The sequence below is a fragment of the Hordeum vulgare genome, chromosome 4H (genome assembly GCF_904849725.1).
Source record: "Hordeum vulgare subsp. vulgare chromosome 4H, MorexV3_pseudomolecules_assembly, whole genome shotgun sequence".
In the NCBI taxonomy this organism is placed as follows: Eukaryota; Viridiplantae; Streptophyta; class Magnoliopsida; order Poales; family Poaceae; genus Hordeum; species Hordeum vulgare.
This window is the reverse complement of record NC_058521.1, coordinates 307,376,130-307,395,220: the sequence shown is the minus strand read 5'-3', so window position 1 is coordinate 307,395,220 and position 19,091 is coordinate 307,376,130.

Genomic DNA, 19,091 nt, shown 5'->3' with positions numbered 1-19,091 from the left:
TTAAGGTACAAACTCTTGGTTCTTGTGAAGTATTTGATGTAATGACTTGTAACTTAGGCCGATGGTGTTCTGACACTTTTGAACATTTTTCCTCGCATGCTTATTCTTCAAGTTAATTAATGCATGCATTATTAAATTGGGGAGACACCATTTTTCATAATGCATTTCAAATTCCTCATACTATATGTCAAATGCATGCATGAATTACAAATACATGGGGAGATCTCCATGATAATAATCATCAATGTGAAATTGTTGTCCAATGCAAATTCCTCAAATATGCACATCTTCAAGGGTAATTTCTCTCTATCTTGCAATAAAATTCCTCAAACTCCTTACTTACATTCCATATTTTTATCCCTGTTGAAAACTTAACCTAGTTGTCATCAAACACCAAAAAGGGGGAGATTGTAAGTGCATCTAGTGCCCCTTAGTGGTTTGAAGACTTATAGGTTAAGAGACTGATATATTTGTAAGTGTACACATGCTCTATAAGTCACTGAGGAGTTTGAGTTATTTGATGAATATTGACACCTAAAAATGTATGTCTTTGGGTGAATACTTTTGTAATTCCCTCAAGACTTTGATCATGAAGAAATTGTGAAGAAAATGATATTCCTCGTGAAGCAATTGAACATCAGGAATTCGGTGTGTCCGGAAGAAAATACTCTAAAGACTTTGAAGCTTGAAGATTTACTCTTTCTGTTTCATTTTATTTACTCTTGAGTCATAGGAAAACCGTACTATTAAAGGGGGTCAAGGTAAAACTATGGAAACAATTTCCTCATGATGCTAAAACCAAACCTACACCTACAAAATCCTCAAAGTGAGGAACATGAGAGAATTGAGGACTTTCACAGTTGAATGTTCTGACCGTGGCCTCGCCATGCACCACGTGTCACATATCTTATCCACCCAACAGTCATATCATTAAGGTCATTTATGTCAAATCATGTCGGGATGCTCCGAGGCTATAAATAGCCACCCCCTCAACCATTAGCTGGTTGGCTGCTCCGAGAGAAACTGACACTTGTCATTTTGAGCAACCCAAATTCCTCAAAACCTTTGATCGAAAATCATCAAGTGAGGAAATACCCCAAACACCCAAACCCAAACCAAAATCCAAGTGATTGAGCATCACTAAAGAAGTTATTCGTGTGTGGAACCGACACTTGTTACCTTTGACGACTGTGTATCCTCCAGACGGCTAGTCGTCATTGTCTAGAGCATCCAGCAGTCAATTGTGGATCGCTAGGTGACCAAGTTTGTGAGGGCTTGGAATTCTGCCATGAAGACTTACCATGAGTGTTGGGTGAGGACTTTGTGTTCTAAGGTCAAGGAGAATACAGTAGGTACTATGTGTCCCAGGACTATGTGTCCTTTGGTTTCAATACCAAGCCGCTCCAAACCAGACGTACAACTATCACAACAGTTGGAACTGTGTCATCAAAAACTCTCTTCATCGAGCTACTGGTTGTATTTCCTCAACTTGTTTCATTTCCTCAATCGTATGTTGAAGACTTTCATCAGTAGTGTTTGAAGAATTTGAGTGAAGATTTTCTCTGAAATCCTCACCTCAAATTCTTCACCTGAGTTATTCTTCACCTTCTTATCCTGTACTCATGACCTGTGCAAACCAATTCTCTTAATTCAGGCTGAGTACTTTGTTGTAGACGTTTTTGCACTCCTCACAAAGTACTATTTCTGCTGCACTCACTTCATGACTCACGACTTTCCTCGCAAGGAATATCCTTAGTGATGAAAATGTAAAAATCGCCTATTCACCCCCTTTAGTCGATATAATGCATTTTCAAGAAGAAATACAAGGATGAAAGTTCTTATGACTTGAAGAAAAAGAAGAAATCTTCAAAGTCCTCATAGCACAAGAAGACCAGTTTCAGAAAGGCTCGGGCACTCATTGGCAAGGAAATGGATTCTGAATAAGAATATGATGAATGTGATGAAGAGGAAGGTTCTGAAGTGGAGTTAGAGTCTGGTGTGGCAAGTCTTGCACTTGCTACCACATTCGTCAGCAAGTCGATCTTCAACCTTGAAGAAAATGACAACGCTAACTACACTGATGAATATGCTGATGACTTCACTCCAACCTATTGCTTCATGGCAAAACTTTCAAAGGTACCAAACAATACATCCTCCTCTGATTCTAGTGACTGTGACTATGACGATTATAAAAAACCCACTTACTATTAACTTGCCAACATTGCGACTAAGCAACAAAGTGCTATTGAAAAGCTTCGGAAACTGCTAGACAAAAGCGATGATCTGTTGAATGATGAAATGAATCATACTCAAATCCTCACTGAAGATGTTTAAAGTCTTCAGTCTAGACTTGATAGTCTTCAAAGTTGTTATGGTACACTCTTGGCTGATCATGAGAAGCTTTCCTATGAATTTCTTCAAGGGAAACTTGATCTTGAGAAGTTGAAAATGTCCCATGATGGTTTCCGAATGGAAAACGATTAATTGCTTGCTCACGAGATCAGTACCGCTCAAGAGGAATTCATTCCACCATGTCTGAAATGCATCAAGCGTGAAACTACTAATTCTTCACCTGAATCGTCAAACGCTTCTATCTCTATAAATACTTCAACTGTTCCTGTGGTATCAAATTCTTCACTTGAGGAAACCACAAATGCTACTAACGAAAATGCAAGATTGAAGGAATTGTATGTGACAGGCATATATAGAAGTCTCAAAGGGCATCAAACCCTTTGCGATGTGTTCAAAAGGCATATTCTGAACATGAACCTGAGGAAAGAGGGCATTGCCTTTGAGAGGAAACTGAATGTTGATGGATCATACTGGAAACCTAAGCAGTACCCCAAAACCTCATGGGTTGCTGCTAAAGGGCCTCCCATTGATCCATCTACTCTAACAGGCTTTGCATGTGAAATGTCCTACTCCTATGATGAGTCATTTGACTCCAACTATAAACTGTTCAAAAATCAATCTCGTGAAGTATTTGCTCGATATGATGGAACTAACTGCCACTATAGGAATCAACTATTTTGCCTACAAAAAAATTATTTGCCGTCAGCTAATCATCGGGGCAGACGGCAAATATTATTTTGCGGTCACTGACCTGACGGCAAAGAATAACTAACAACAAAGAAATATTTTGCCGTCCGTAAGAAAATCAGATAACGGTAAATATATTTTGCCATTTGTAAAAAATTAATGATGACGACAAAAATATAATTTTTCCGTCTGTAAAGTATACTAATGACGGCAATGAAATATTTTGCCGTGTATAAGAAAAACTGATGACAGCAAAGATATTTTTCCATGTGTGCACGCGAACGGCAGGTTACAGTGCCATGGCTTTGTCGTCTGCCCTTAGTCCATTTGACGGCAAAGTAATTGGAAAATAAAGAAAAGGAACCCCATCCTGCTTCATCGAAGCCCCTCTCCCCCGCATCCGCATCTCCTCTCTGCCCTCCTGCGACCTAGGGTTAGGCGCCGCCGCCGACCTTAACACTGAGCTCCAGCGGTCATAGCCGGCACGGAGGACCCTACCGAGCTCACCTCGCCATGCTTCGTTGATCCTTCCGGCCAGAACCGTCCCTCCCCGCCTCCAACACCCACGCCCAACCCATACCCCACGGCTAGGGTTTGGGGCGAGACCTCGTCTCCACCATCGGCGTGCCTCCGGCGAGCTCCGGCGGCCATGGCCGATGCGAAAGACGCTGTCGAGCTCTCCCCCAACCCCATCGCCAGCGAACCGCACCCCCTCTCCCTCCACCCCCATAGCCACTGGATCCCAAAACCATAGCGAAGGTGTGCCGCGACATGGAGGAGCGCCACCCACCCGCTGCCTCGGTCGTTCACGCCCAACCCACTGGCAGTGTCCAGGCATGGATCCGCCTCCTCGTCGCCTTCTCCGGTCGTGGCGCCGACTGTCGATGGGTTCTTCACGCATTCAGTCAGTCAATACCACCACAGTGGAGGCTCTAATACGACACTGCTAATAGTGCGACCGGCCGACCAATGTCATTGATCTTCTAGGGAGGCTCCTCCTCCAACCCTGGTGTTGCTGTTTGCTGCTAGTGCAGACCGACCGACACCATGGAGGTGAGGTGAGGATGGTTCCCACTCTCTCCTCCCTCCTCTCTTACTCTGCACCGCACCACATGCCCTGTTGTTTGAAAGAAAGCCCCTTGTTGATTATTTATGTAGACTATAGCTCACGCACGTAGTAAACAATCTCACTTTGTTGTGTCCCATGCCAACAATACGTAGCCTATTATTCGTATCTCACAACGTTAACAAGTAAGTAATCTATTATCAGACTGAATCCATGATTTATGCAGGCGTCAGATTGGACAATGTTGAGACAGGCATGGACCAGCAAGAGTTTTTTGTTATCTTTTTTTCAAGATTCAGCCCAAAGACTAGTTTCAATAGGAAAATGTAATGTTATGTATACATATTTTTGATTTTTGTGCAAACGTTTATCCAATTTGGCTGACAACGAGTGTCTGTTCTAATTTGCTATGGCATCAATTGAAGTTCCGAAACTAATAGGCGTCTGAAACTTAAGATATGAAGTTCTGAAAGTATGAATGAGTTAATCGATATTTTTGGTTGCCAAGCGACATTGATGGATGTAGAAAAAAGGAAAAGAAAGTGATTTTTAATGTTAATTTTAGAAGTCAGGCTCACCCTCGAAGTATAATCCATTAGATGGCTTGCTTGCTGTTTTTATATGTGTTTCTTGTTGAACGAGCAAAGGAACGAGTGTCTATTCTAATTTCCTATCTCACTACTTGAAGTTCAAAAACTGATTGTTGTTTGAAACTTGATATATACAGTTCTAAAAGTATGATCGAGTTAATGGATATATTTGATTGTCAAGCGACGACATTGATGGATGCAGGGCAAAGGGAAAAAAGGTGACTTTTTTATGTTAGTTTTAGAAGTAAGGTTCACTCTCGATGTATAATCCATTAAATGACTCGCATGCTGTTTTTATATGTGTTTCTTGCCGAACGAGCTGTCCAGATGCTCTATACACGGGGTCATTTTTTTAAGGTTGCTGCTCTTGCTAACGTCAATGATTTGAGAATTGTTTCTACATCTCATTCTTGCATACTGTATTTTCCGCAGGACTTGAGATAACTTCTCTTGGAAAAGGGATATCATCAAACGCTCAGTCCTGAGTAGGTTTGTTACATGTATCGTAAATGTTGAATTGGTTATTATAAGATAACAGTGAAGTTAAAATAGAAGTCGGAAACCAAGTCTTTCCGTTACATGATTTGCAGGAGAATAAAGTAAGATATATATGCGTTCTGCTACTACCAAATAAAGTAAGAATTTTTGCCTCCAAAAAAAGCGCATCGCATGTGCCTTAACTTATTTTTCACTTGATTTTTTTAAACTGTCATCAATTTGTATGGATGCCACTATTATTTGCACAGGTGTTCTACTTTCTTGTCTGATGGTACTGGATGATTGAGAAAGAGGTTACCGCAAATGCTTTTAGTGACTTCAACTGAGGTCAGTTGAGGGGATTTCAATCCCTTTTGAACTTCTCTCGGCAATAATGTAATATGAAACACCGATAAGTAAGATATATATTGCCTGTCTTCTCCTAATCTACATTTAGCGTTCTTATTTTTTACTTTATGTCTATGACTTTGTGAATATTAACACAAAGTTGATTATTCCAAGATTATTCAGTGAGAATGATGTCGTTCAAGTGATTGTTCCCCTGATGTGGTGTCAAAAAGCGTACTATTCTATTCAGTTAAGTATCACTTATCTTTTAGTTTGTAAAGTGAATTTTCATTTTAGACAACAGAAGTTTTTTTTTTGATAGTTCCTAAATAAATATTCAGTTACGCAGACTGGGTTTGGTAATTCTGGGAGTAAGTACCTTGAAACAATATATCGAGAATGTAGTCTCCCTAGGAGGACTTAAAATGGACGTTCCGCATTTGCCTTCTCAACATCAATCATAGTTTTGCCATGTAAGTATGTGTGTTATATAATTTCGGAACTAATGGATCATAAAGCATTATGTACCACATGGGTCTAATACAAAAAAATGGTTCCATCTTTTATCTATATTTATATATAATATCTCTTTGTATATCCAATATAGTTCCTCATTTAAACCAAGTAACTAGCCCATGCAGGTCGCACGGGTTGGCGACTAGTTTACCTAATCAGAAATTTGTAACGTTAGCCTGCTAGATCACTTGCTGAAATAGTTCTGTGCAATCTAAAGTTCGAGAGGGCTGTCTATATTTTATTTAATCAGCATTTTTTGTGTTTAGTTCATACAAGTCTATTGTGGTGTGGGTGACTCACGATTTACGAATGCAAATCAATGACCTGTTCCGATAGTGTATTTACCGGACTTTAATGATCATTAACATGTCTTTTTGCCATATGGTGTTTATCTAATTTACTGATATGAAAATGAGTAATTGTGATGAACCTCTTAGCTGAATTATTGTTTCTTCTGACTAGCTACCGGTAGCGCTGGATGTGGTCGCCTACTTTGTCGCACAACTCCTTTGACCATCACGTACAACCCAACTGGGTGTTGCAGGTTGCTCTCTCTCTCTCTCTCACATATTTTCAAGGTCAATTCTCTTCAAAATATTTACCTCTCATGGTAGTTCCTTCTTTGTTTAATAATTATCTATCTACTCCCTCCGCCCAGAATTACTCGACGCTCAAACATATAGTGCTAGATACATCTGTTTGAGCGTCAAGTAATTCCGGACGGAGGTGTAGTACATGTGTTATCTAGCATCTGTTGGTGTTATCAGTTTGGTACTTTGCTTATTTCTGGGATGTGGACTGTCGTATTTCTGAACCTTCGTTAGTTACTTGTGGAATTGTAAACCATTCATCTTCCGACAAGAAAAAAATGCTTGCACTCTTCACACGAGAAGATAACTCCCTATGTCTTTCTCAAGTTCTGTCTTTTATTTAGCACAACTAACAACTACTTGTGATAAAAAAAGAATACTTACACATGATACTTTTATTTAGATGAATACCTGCCTTTTATTTACATGAGTACCTGCCTTTTATTTAGATGAGTAATCTAGCTGCCTTTTATTTAGATGAGTAATCTGTCTTCAAACCCTATACAAAGAATACTTACATGAATGCCTGCCTTTTATTTAGATGAGTAATCTAGCTGCCTTATTTGAAATAACACATGATCCTTCATGATCCTTCGTACATGAAGTACTGGAAAGAAAAACATAAGCTATGCCTGCTTGCCGAGATGTTGTATCATCAATTTTTACAGGGGACTGCAACTGTAATGCTCTGTATCCTTTGGTGTCCTAGAAATGCAGGAGATGTCCCTAGCAAGTCTCTTGTCAAAATGATTTAGCGCACCTTATTTACACATGATTTAGCGCACCTTATTTTGTTGTTATGGACATGAAAATCTTTATTTATTGTGTGCCGAAATCTGACATATGTGCATGACTTCATCTTGTAGGTTGTCATACAGATGTTCTTTTGACTACGATATTGACATGAAGACATTTATCATAATGCCAAATTTTATGTAGTAATGCCAAATATTATGACCTGGATTATATATATGATGTATGGATTATGGATGCTATATATATGATGTATGGATTATGGATGTGTTATATGTTGTATGGATTAAGGATGTTATATATATGATGTATGGATTATGGATGTGTTATATGCTATATGGATTAAGGATGTTATGTATATATGATGTATGGATTATGGATATGTTATATACTGTATGGATTATGGATGTTATATATATGATGTATGTATTATGGATGTTATATATATGATGTATGGATTATGTTATATATATGTTGTATGGATTATGTTATATATATATATATATGTTGTATGGATTATGTTATATATATATGCTGTATTTATTATGTTATATATATATATATGTTATATGGATTATGTTATATAAATTGTCTATTTATGCTCTTTGCTGTCATGTTCATGACGGCAAACAAATGTGGCGCCCCATCATGTGGTTTGCCGTCTTGTACAAGTTCAGAAGACGGCAAAAAATATGCCATATTTTGCTGTCATGTACAGGTTAGGAAGACGGCAAAAAAATGCCATATTTTGCTGTCATGTATAGGTGAGGAAGACGGCGAAAAGGGCTAACGTCGTCCGTTAGCTAGGCCGTTCCGTCTTCCGACCATTTTGCTGCCGTCTACCAGAGAAGCTGACGGCAGCATAATTTCACTCACGGCAAACATTTTGCCGTCTGCTCTACCGGGCGCTGACGGCAAAGGTACGCTTTGCGGGCACATGGGTTGTCGATATTTTTTGCCGTCATGGGCTGACGGCAATTTTTTTGCCGTCTGTAATAACCTCTTTGCCGTCTGTAGAGTCCTGACGGCAAAATGCCCGATTCCTGTAGTGTGCACGAATGGACCTCCGTGAGAAAAATCTATGTTCCCAAAAGCTGTTTGGAAAATCTTCATGTGAATATCCTCGTGACACCACCAGTGAAGAACTAGAACCTTAGATCAAAATCCTCAGGTGGACCAAAGTCTTTATGAGGATAAATCCCTCAAATGGTCAAAATTATGCTCGTACTCGCACTAATGCTCCTGATATGCAGGGAAACTACAAGGGACATGAATATGAGCACTATTTCTCGAATTATTATGTTCATAAGTCCTCAAAGAACTTATCTGCCTATTCATTTGAGTACTCTAACCCCCTACTGTGAAAAGAAGTCCATTAGCTCCAAGGCCCCCATTCTCATCTGGTGCTCGTAGGGTGATGAACTCTTTGCCACCCCTTTAGATATGGGTGGTGAAGAAATTGAAGTAATCACTTTTGCAGGTGAGGTCTCCAGATGAAAGTCATCATTTGAAGAATTTGTTGGAGACCTGAGGAAATTGCTTGATTGGACGCAAGGTAAAACATAATGAAATGATCTAACATTTCACACGTCCTGAAATTTACTGTTTGTGATGAAATTCAAGTCAGATGAAATTGATTTCATAGTCTTCAAAACTGAAGCATATGAGATGGTAAGCTATACTAATTCATCTGTGGGATGACAAACCCAAGAATACATAGTGGGTTCTTAACAGTGGTTGGACAAATCACATAACTGGTGATAAAATCTTATTGATGAATATACCACTCACTCCATCACCACTGAAGCAAATCGTTTATGCTGATAAAGGTAAAAGAAAGGTACTGGGACTTGGTAAAGTGGTTATCTCTAAGAATCGACACATGGACAAAGTCATCCTTGTCGAATCCCGTAGGTTTAACCTCATGTCAGTCTCAATGCTTTGTGATCTTAATATGATTGTTATCTTTGGAAAATATAGATGTGTAGTCATCATGGAATCTGACAAATCCAAAGTGTTCAAAGGCTTTAGGAGAGGAAACTTGTACATTGTTGACTTTTCTACAGGTTCTCAACCAGCCACGTGTCTACTAGCGAAAACCTCAGAAGGCCGGCTATGGCATAGACGACTTCGTCATGCAGTCATGAGGAATTTGCACAAACTGGCGAAGAAGAAGCATGTCATTGGCATCGAAACTGTCAAATTGCCCAAGGACCATCTCTGCGGTGCTTGTGAGTTTGAAAAAATGACCAGATCCAAACACCCCTTGAAGACTATCGTGACTACTACTCATCCATTTTAATTGCTTCACATGGATCTCTTTGGACCTACTCACTATGCTACTGTAACAAATACAACTTAATTATATGGCTTTGTCATCATTGATGACTATTCTCAATATACTTGGGTACACATCATTGCTTACAGAAATGAAGTGCAGGAAGTCTTCAAATGATTTTCCTTAAGGGCCTCAACAAACTTCAACATCAAGATCAAACACATCAGGAGTGATAATGGGACAGAACTCAAAAATACCTGCCTTGATGATTATCTTGATGAACTTGGTATTACTCACAAATTGTCAGTTCCTTATACACCTCAACAGAACAGCGTCGTGGAATCCAAGGACATGACTCTGGTTGAAATGGCATGGACTATGCTTGAAGAATATCAGACTCCTCGTCGCTTTTGGCCTAAAGCAATCAACACTGCTTGCCACATCATGAATAGGGTATATCTTCACAAATTCCTCAAGAAAACCTCATACGAACTCCTCACTGACAAGAAACCCAATGTAAGTTATTTCAAATTCATTTATGCAAGATGCTAGATTACAGATCCTCACCATAGCTCAAAGTTTTCACCTAAAGCACATGAGGGTTTTATGCTTGGTTATGGAAAGGATTCACACACATAGAGAGTCTTCAAGACCTATCAGAGCAAGGTTGTTCAAACTGTAGATGTGCGCTTTGATGAAACTAATGGCTCGCAAAGAGAGCAACTGCCTCCTGAACCAGATAAATTGACTCCTGAGGAAGCTATTAAGCAAAAGGCTACTGCAAATATCATTCCCACTGAGGAACAACCCCTTGTTGAAGAAATCGTCCACAACAATGATGAAATTCAAGCAGGTGCACTTGAGGAAAATGCTACAGACCCAATTCCTCAGCCCAACCAAAGCCTTCAACCATCTCATCCAAGGATTTCAAATGAAGTGGAAATTGACAAAGTCATCTATGACATCAATGCTCCAGGTCGTCTCACTCGCTCAAAAGCTTCTCACCTAGTTTACTTTTGTGGGCATTCCTCTTTTGTGCCTATCACAAAACCCTCAAAAGTTGTTGAAGCCTTCATGGAACCTAAGTGGATTCAAGCCATGCAAGATGAACTTCTTCAGTTCAAGCTAAATGACGTGTGAGAACTCGTGAAAAGACCAAATCCTCGCAAACTCAATATCGTCGACACCAAGTGGATCGTCCGAAACAAGCAAGATGAGGATGGTCAGGGTGTGAGGAACAAGGCACGGCTTGTAGCCCAAGGCTACACATAGGTAAGGAATTGACTTTCATGAAACTTTTGGACCTGTTGCTAGACTTGAAGCTATTCGAATATTGCTTGCTTATGCTAACCATCACAATATTACTCTATATCAAATGGATGTGAAAAGTGCATTCCTTAATGGTAAGTTGGAGGAAGAAGTGTATGTTGCTCAGCCCCGAGATTTTGAAGATCCGAAGCACCCTCACAAAGTCTTCAGACTCAAAAAGGCACTATATGTCCTCAAGCAAGCCCCTCGGGCGTGGTATGATACATTGAAGGAATTCCTCATGAAGAAAAGCTTCAAACACGGTTCACTTGATCCTACAATTTTCACAAAATACGATGACAATGAACTATTTGTGTGCCAAATATATGTCGATGACATTATTTTTGGTTGTGCTGACAAATGTTACAACGATGAATTTGGCGACATGATGGATGCAGAATATCCAATGTCCATGATGGGGGAGCTGAAATTTTTCTTGGGTCTGCAAATTCGTCAGCAACACAATGGCATCTTCATATATCAAGGGAAATACCTCAAGTATTCCCTGAGGGAATTTGGCATGCATGAATGCAAAGGCGTCAAGATTCCTATGCCTACTAAGAGCCACCTCTACACTGACGAAAATGGTATAGATTTCGATCAGCATGTATATCGTTCTATGATTGGTTCTTTATTGTACCTATGTGCATCTAGGCTAGACATTATGGTTAGTGTTTGCACGTGGGCATGTTTCCAACCAAAACTAAAGGGATCACACCATAAGGCTGTGAAACATATTCTTTGATATCTAGCTCACACACCAACACTAGGATTATGGTACCACAAGGGCTCAAATCTTCACCTCGTTGGATATTCTGATTCTGATTATGCTGGTGACCGTGTGGATTGCAAGTCGATGTCAGGCATATGTCATTTCCTCGGACAATCCTTAGCGTGCTGGTCCTCAAAGAAGAAAACTACGTATCATTCTCCATTGTTGAAGCTGAATACATTGTTGTTGGATCTTGCTGTGCTCAACTGTTGGATGAAGCGAACCCTCAGAGATGACAACATCAACATGAAGAATGTGCCCCTCTACTGCGACAATGAGAGTGTAATCCAGATCGCCTACAACCCAGTACAACACTCGAAGACCAAGCACATCCAGATTCATCATCATTTTCTTCGTGATCATGTACTCAAGGGCAATATCATCATCGACCATGTGAAGACTGATGGCCAGCTAGCAAATATCTTCACAAAGGTTTTGCAAGTTGCGGTGTGAGCTAAATATCCTAGAATCTTCAAATGTTCAGTAAACATGCACACATCCTAACCCTTATGCAAAAATTGATGAATTAGATGCGCAACACACAGAGTAACGTTTTTCTTCAATCAATGAAGAATAACACACATAGTGTGAAGAAATTAATGACTAAATCAATTCTGAGGGATCTGCAACAATTGTATGCGGCGCCTGAAATCATCATTCTTATATAGTGGGTCACGCCACCACCAAACTTTGAAATTCTTCAAGTAGGAAATTCTTCAATCTGAGACTTTTCACAAATTCCTCAAAATTTTCAATGTCTTCAAAATTTTCAAATTCTTCAAAACTTTTTTTGATGATCTTCATTGACTATATATTATATAATGAGATTTCAATGTCCTCAACAATATCGACTTATTACTAAGTCCTCAAATTGGTATTTCTTCTAAGTGAATGTGATTGGACCTGATTCCCCTCTATGCTAAGCTCAACCCGGTCTATTTGCAATTCTTCACATGCATTCTATTTGACACTTATTCAAAGTCCTCACCGAGTCCTTGTCAGCTGATGACTTTGCAACAAAATCCTCAAATTCAAAAATTATGTTTTAACGTTAGCACTGTAAATGCACCCACTACTCACGATAGGATAATCACGATCTGCACAATCTCAACCGCTTCGTACGTGGGTAGCACGTATCATGCGGAGACGAAAGGGCAAGGGCAGTCTCATCCAAAGTTTTTTCCTTAGACTATTTCCACGTGAGCTATAAATAGCCCCTTCACCCCTTCAATAAGAAATCTTCTCTCACTCTCGACTTCTCCGCTCGAGCTCAAGACCTTGCGCCGCCGCTAGCAATCTTCGTTGTCGGTGAGGAACAGTTTCACTGCCTCGACCTCGTCGACACCTAATTCACGTCGAGTGCGGATCATCTTCCTCCGCAGCCGCTATAGCTGTCTTGAGTCGCCGAGTTAGGGCACTGAAGATCTAAACCGAAGAACTTCTACTCTTACTTCCCCAGTTCATCGTGTTCTTCATTCAGGGTAATTAAAATCCTATTTTACTGCCCCTTTGATCCATCTAATTTCTTTAGATCCACGAAATCAGTTATTGCTCAGAAACTCCGTCTGTTGTGTACACCAATGTCTAGAACACTTAATGAATTTCACTAAGACACAAAATTCCTCACGAGATTCCTCAATTGTGTAAATTTTCAAATCTGCACAATTCTGGAACCAAAGATCACAATGCTTAGTCAAATTCCACAACAATACACTGGTCAAATTCCTAAACTTTAGTCATTTTTCAATTTCCTCAAAACTGAGAATGCATATGACCACTCCAAATTCTTCGCACTTTACTCTGTTCACACATACAAAATGTCAGCTGATGAATCTCTAGGTTCTCATCAACTTAACTCTTTTGCATCATTTCTTGAAGAAACATTACCTGTGTCATTAGATTCCTCAAGAATACAAATTCCTCAGCAAAAACCTCAGCTGACGAAAATGGAGGAAGATAGAAAACAGAAGGTTGGCAAGAAGCTTGAACCGAACACTGCTTTTGAACTCCCAGAGGATTTGTATGCTGATTACTACACGCCTGATGAAGAAATTCATGGGAAAGAAACCACTGCTAAATGCAAGATCAGGCTTCAAAGGATTGAACGCAGATGGGCAAAGGAGTGGAAGGAATACATGTATGTCACTCCAAAGTATGCCAAGAAGTTTGCCCTCAAATCTCCTTGCAAAAGATTGCCACAAGGAGACCACCAAACTGCACATCCCTCCAGCGCAGCCAGAATTGAAGACTATCCTCATGAAAAATACAAGTATTTGTCCAAGCTGAAGAAAAAGGCTAATGTTGCTGTAACAAAGTTCAATGAGGATTCTGCTGCTGCAGCAGCTGCTGCCTCCTCCTCTGCTGCTGAGGCTTCTGCTACACAAGAAACTCCCAAGAATACACTGATGAAGCAATCGAATGTCAATTCGAAACCCTCAACAGCGTTATCCAAAGAGAAAATTCGTGAGAAAAAAGCAACAACGGCTGCAAAGTCCTCAACTGTAGCAAAATCTTCACCTGCCACTGGCACATCTCACTATTCCTCGCCTGGCATACTGAAGACGAAGATGATTGCTGGAAGACGAACCAGGCCAAGCCCAAGCAGAGTCGTCCTCAATATCCCTTCTGCATCATAAGCTAGTGAAGAATATGATGATGAAACTCTTCAACCATCATCAGAAACAAACAAGAAAGGGTTGCAAAAGCTACTAGCAACACCATTCCCCTTGCATTGGATCCAAAAGTGGTGCTGAACTTCATCGATCTTTGGTATGAGGATCCGAAAACACCCATTCATGATTTGAAACTTCCACCCGGTCTTAGCCACATGGTAACCTCATTCATCAATGAAGCAAAGTTGAAGTATTAGCAAGCAAAACAAGCTCGGGCTGCAATGGTGAATAAGGATAAGTATTTGCAGCAAAACATCCTTAACATGACGCCTGAGAAACTTGTTTCTACTCAAGCACATCTGAAAACCCTCACCGACAAATACAGAAGTCTTCATGCAGACCGAAAGGGTGTCGAAGTGAGGTTTGTCAAGGCAGCAACTGATGCCATTGATTAATACAACAACATGGTTCCAGCTCCAAAGCAACCAGCAATTACTCATACCAGCTACACTGTACAACTGTCTGATTCTGATGAAGGTGAAGAAACGACAGCAGATGAATCTCCTCAGAATGCAACGGCTGAAGAATCTGCCAGGCGTGAATCTGCACACGCGAGGCCTGAAGAAAATGCACCTTCACGAGTATCCTCAAAAGTGAAGAAAGTGACACTTACGTGTGCCACAGACGTGAAGAAAACAAAAGCAGCTGAGAAGGAGGCCAAGAAGAGAAAGGCATCAACTCCTACAAAGTCTTCAGAGACAAAACGCGAGAAGACACAGTCTACATCAACATCCCTTCCAGTTGATGCAACTCCTCTCAGTGTTGCACCGTCATACATGCTTGTTCCGTTTGGTGAAGAGCATGTCATTCCAGAAGATGATGAGGAAATGCATGAAAATTGCTCTGCAACATCAACACCAATTGATGAGGAAATTCAAGCTGACCAATTTCCTCAAGTCCAAACACCTCCTCCTCAACACCTAGAAACGACTGTTGAAGAAAAGGAGGTTGATGTGGACATTGGTTGCACAACACCTATCATCCATGATGAATTCTGGGAAAAGGCTCATCCAAATATGCCAATGACCACTCAAATTCCTCAAACTCCTGCATCTCCTTCAACTACGGAAATTCTGATTGGCTCTGAAGAAAGGAGCTCACGTGTGAAATCAGCACAATGCCAAGAATCAGCTGCATCAGTTGATGAGAATTAACATGAAAAGGAAACTGATTTTCTAGAAACTTCATCTGCTCCTTCGGCACAACAAATTCCTCAACGTGAAGAGAAAGCCCCTGATGATAATGCCTGAGCACAGGATGAAGATATAACTCATGAACTACTTGTTACAAATCCTGAAACTGCAATTATGGTGGCCAAAATTCCTCAAGATGATGAAATTCAACATCAAAATCTTCAACCAAAGCATCATTAGCCATACTCAAGGAGGCCAAAGTTTCTGAAAGCGTATTTTATGATGAACATGATTTCTTCAATGGAGAAGGTCCTTATGATAGGCTTCACATCAGGCACAGGAAGTTCTGGACCAGGACTCAACTCAATTACTATGCTTCTGTGCTTTGTGGGAGCAGGAAGATATTTCATCACACGCACATTCCTCATTGTGGTATGGAGGAAATTCTTTGCTTCACCCCAGTACTGAGTGTTCTTCATGATGCAGGGTTACTGTCATTCTACCCAGACATCGGTGATTGGAATACTGTTATCATTCTTCAATTATGTGCCACACTGCATACCTCAGGTGACCCTAAAAATATCAACTCTTGGGTCCTGGACTAGATGACTCAGCACACTCACCTAACAACTCCAGGCACTAAATTGCTTCGAGCTCTACCAATCTCAATTCCTTGAGATGATGCAAAAAATCTGTATGATGAAAAAGAATTGCCAAATCATCTAATGGAAGCCCTCATGAAGCCATTAGCTTCGAGCCAACCTCCAAGGACTAGATTCCTGGTGAAGGAATTGAAGTATGTGCCCAGAACTGTCTATCGAATATTGGCATATTCCATCGCACCTATTAAAGGGCATGATAAAGAAGAATATGTTGTTGGAATCATGAAGAACATTCTGTTATATGTTATTCACGGAACCAGAATGAACCATTATGACTTCTTCTTAAGGACTTTGGCTGACAATGCCTTGTCACCATTCTAGCTGAAGATTTATACACCTTGGATCATTAGATTCATCAGAACCAAATCCACCATCAACTATCAAGATGACTATCAGAATCACCTCGGCTATCTGCCTCCTCTCAAAGTCATCAAGAAATCTTTTGAACCAATTTAGGTCAAAGGCAAGTAAGTGACTAATGAAGGAAATCAGCCACTGGATGGTCAATTTCGCAAGGCTGCATCCTACTCCTCATATGATGACACTACCACACAAGAATTTGATGGCAGAGCAAAACCCCAAAGTCCAACTGTCCCACAGGTGTTGACTAACAGAGAGCTTCTCCTAAGTCTTCATCCAAAAGTCGATCACAACCATAAGTGGGTGAAACGCTAGTTTGGATCTATTGTGAAAACCCTTAATGATATGCAAAACATTGTGAAGAGAAATCACTATTATCTTCATGAGGTATTTGATCGCACTTGGGCCATACTGTCTCACCTGAAGAGTCCAAAGGAACTTGAATAATTGGAATTCACTCGCGACTTTGATTGGGCATGGCCACCAAAGAAGAAATTCGCGAATATTCCAGTTCCTGACTTGGTGGACATCTCATATTCTTCCTTCCGCACTGTTGACTCAAATGAAGAACCTAGTAATACTCCAACCGACACAACCAGGAAGACATGCACGAAGAACGTGAGCGCCTCTCCTTTAACTCACAAGTGAAATTCTTCATGGGCGTTAGTCCTCAGTTTCGTCCCTTTTCGTCACTTGATGACAAATGGGAGAAATCTCAGAGTTAGTATTCAAGTGGGACAAATTTATGGGCTTATAAACTTTATTAAGTTACAAACTCTCGTTTCTTCTGAAGTGTTTGATGTAATGAGTCATAACTTGAGCCCGATGGTGTTCTGCGACTTTTGAACATTTTTCCTCGCGTGCTTATTGCTCAAGTTAATTAATGCATGCATGGTGAAATTCGTCATACACCATTTTTAATCAAGCATTTCAAATTCCTCATTTTATGTGAAATGCATGCATGAATTACAAGTATAGGGGGAGATATCCATGATACATATCCTCAATGTGCACTTGTTGTCCAACGCAAATTCCTCAAATATGCACATCTTTAGGGGGAGTTTCTATGTATATCTTGCAATCAAATTCCTCAAACTATGTACTTACATGCCATATTTTTATCCCCATTGAAAACTTAACCTATTTGTCATCAACCACCAAAAAGGGGGTGATTGTAAGTGCATCTAGTGCCCCTTAGTGATTTTGGTTGTTTGAAGACTTATAGGTTAAGAGACTAACATGTTTTGTAAGTATACACAGGCTCTATATGTCACTGAGGAGTTTTAGTTATTCGATGAATATCGACCCCTAAAAATGTATGTGTTCGGGTGAAGACTTTGGTCATCCCTTTAAGACTTTGATAGCGAAGAAATTGCAAAGAAAATGATGTTCCTCATGAAGACATTGAAGATGTGGAATCCGGTGTGTCCCGAAGAAAATACAGTGAAGACTTTGAAGCTTGAAGATTTACTCTTTCTGTTTCATTTTTCTTTACTCTTGAGTCATAGGAACACCGTACTGTTAAAGGGGGTTGAGGTAAAGCTATGGAAATAATTTCCTAATGATGCTCAACCCAAACCTACACCTACCAAATCCTCAAAGAGAGGAACATCCGAGACATGAGGACTTTCACAGTAGTCAATTGTGGATCGCCCGTGACCTAGTCTGTGAGGGTTTGGAAGTCTGCCCTGAAGACTTACCATGAGTGTTGGGCGAGGACTGTGTGTCCTTAGCTCAAGGAGAATATGGTAGGGATTGTGTGTCTCGGGACTGTGTGTCCCGAGACTGTATGTCCTTTGGTTTCAATACGAAGCCTCTCCAAATTGCACCATGTGATTCTACACGTCATTCTAGTCGATTTACATATTTGCATCAACTAAAACGGAGTAACGGTCCAAAAGATATGACCAACTCAAGATAATATGCCATGAATGCAAAATGTATGAAAAATGATAACCACAAACATTCCAAATTATGGATGCATCAATATATTACGAAACTAAATGAAATTGTAAGAAATTTTCTATGGCATGTTCAAAACGGATCAATAGTTCAACAAATACAACCAACACACGTTATAGCGATAATCTGCCAAAAACAAAAACATGGCATTTTGCACACATCAAAACAACAAGCTACAGGAATCCAAATTGCACAAACAAGACATGAGGAAGTAGTAGACATGATGCATAATAATTAAACCCATAACAACAATTGAATAGAAGCATGGATCACTAGGAAATGAGCTCACAAAATGGCTACTTGAACACAGTTTCACACTTAGTGTAATTATCAGTTTGTACAGTGCAATTTTTATCATGAAAGCACATTGACAACAAGGAAAACACATGATACATGTCATATAATAGCATAAAAATTTACCGCATCGTAGTAGGTTCATGCACTGATGGGGTCATAGTCCTAGGGTAGGGTCATAGGCCTGCCATACAGGTCCTACCCGAGGACTACCCCACACAAAGGACATGACCCTAAGTCTGCCCCGACTGAATTAAGGAGTCCCCATTAT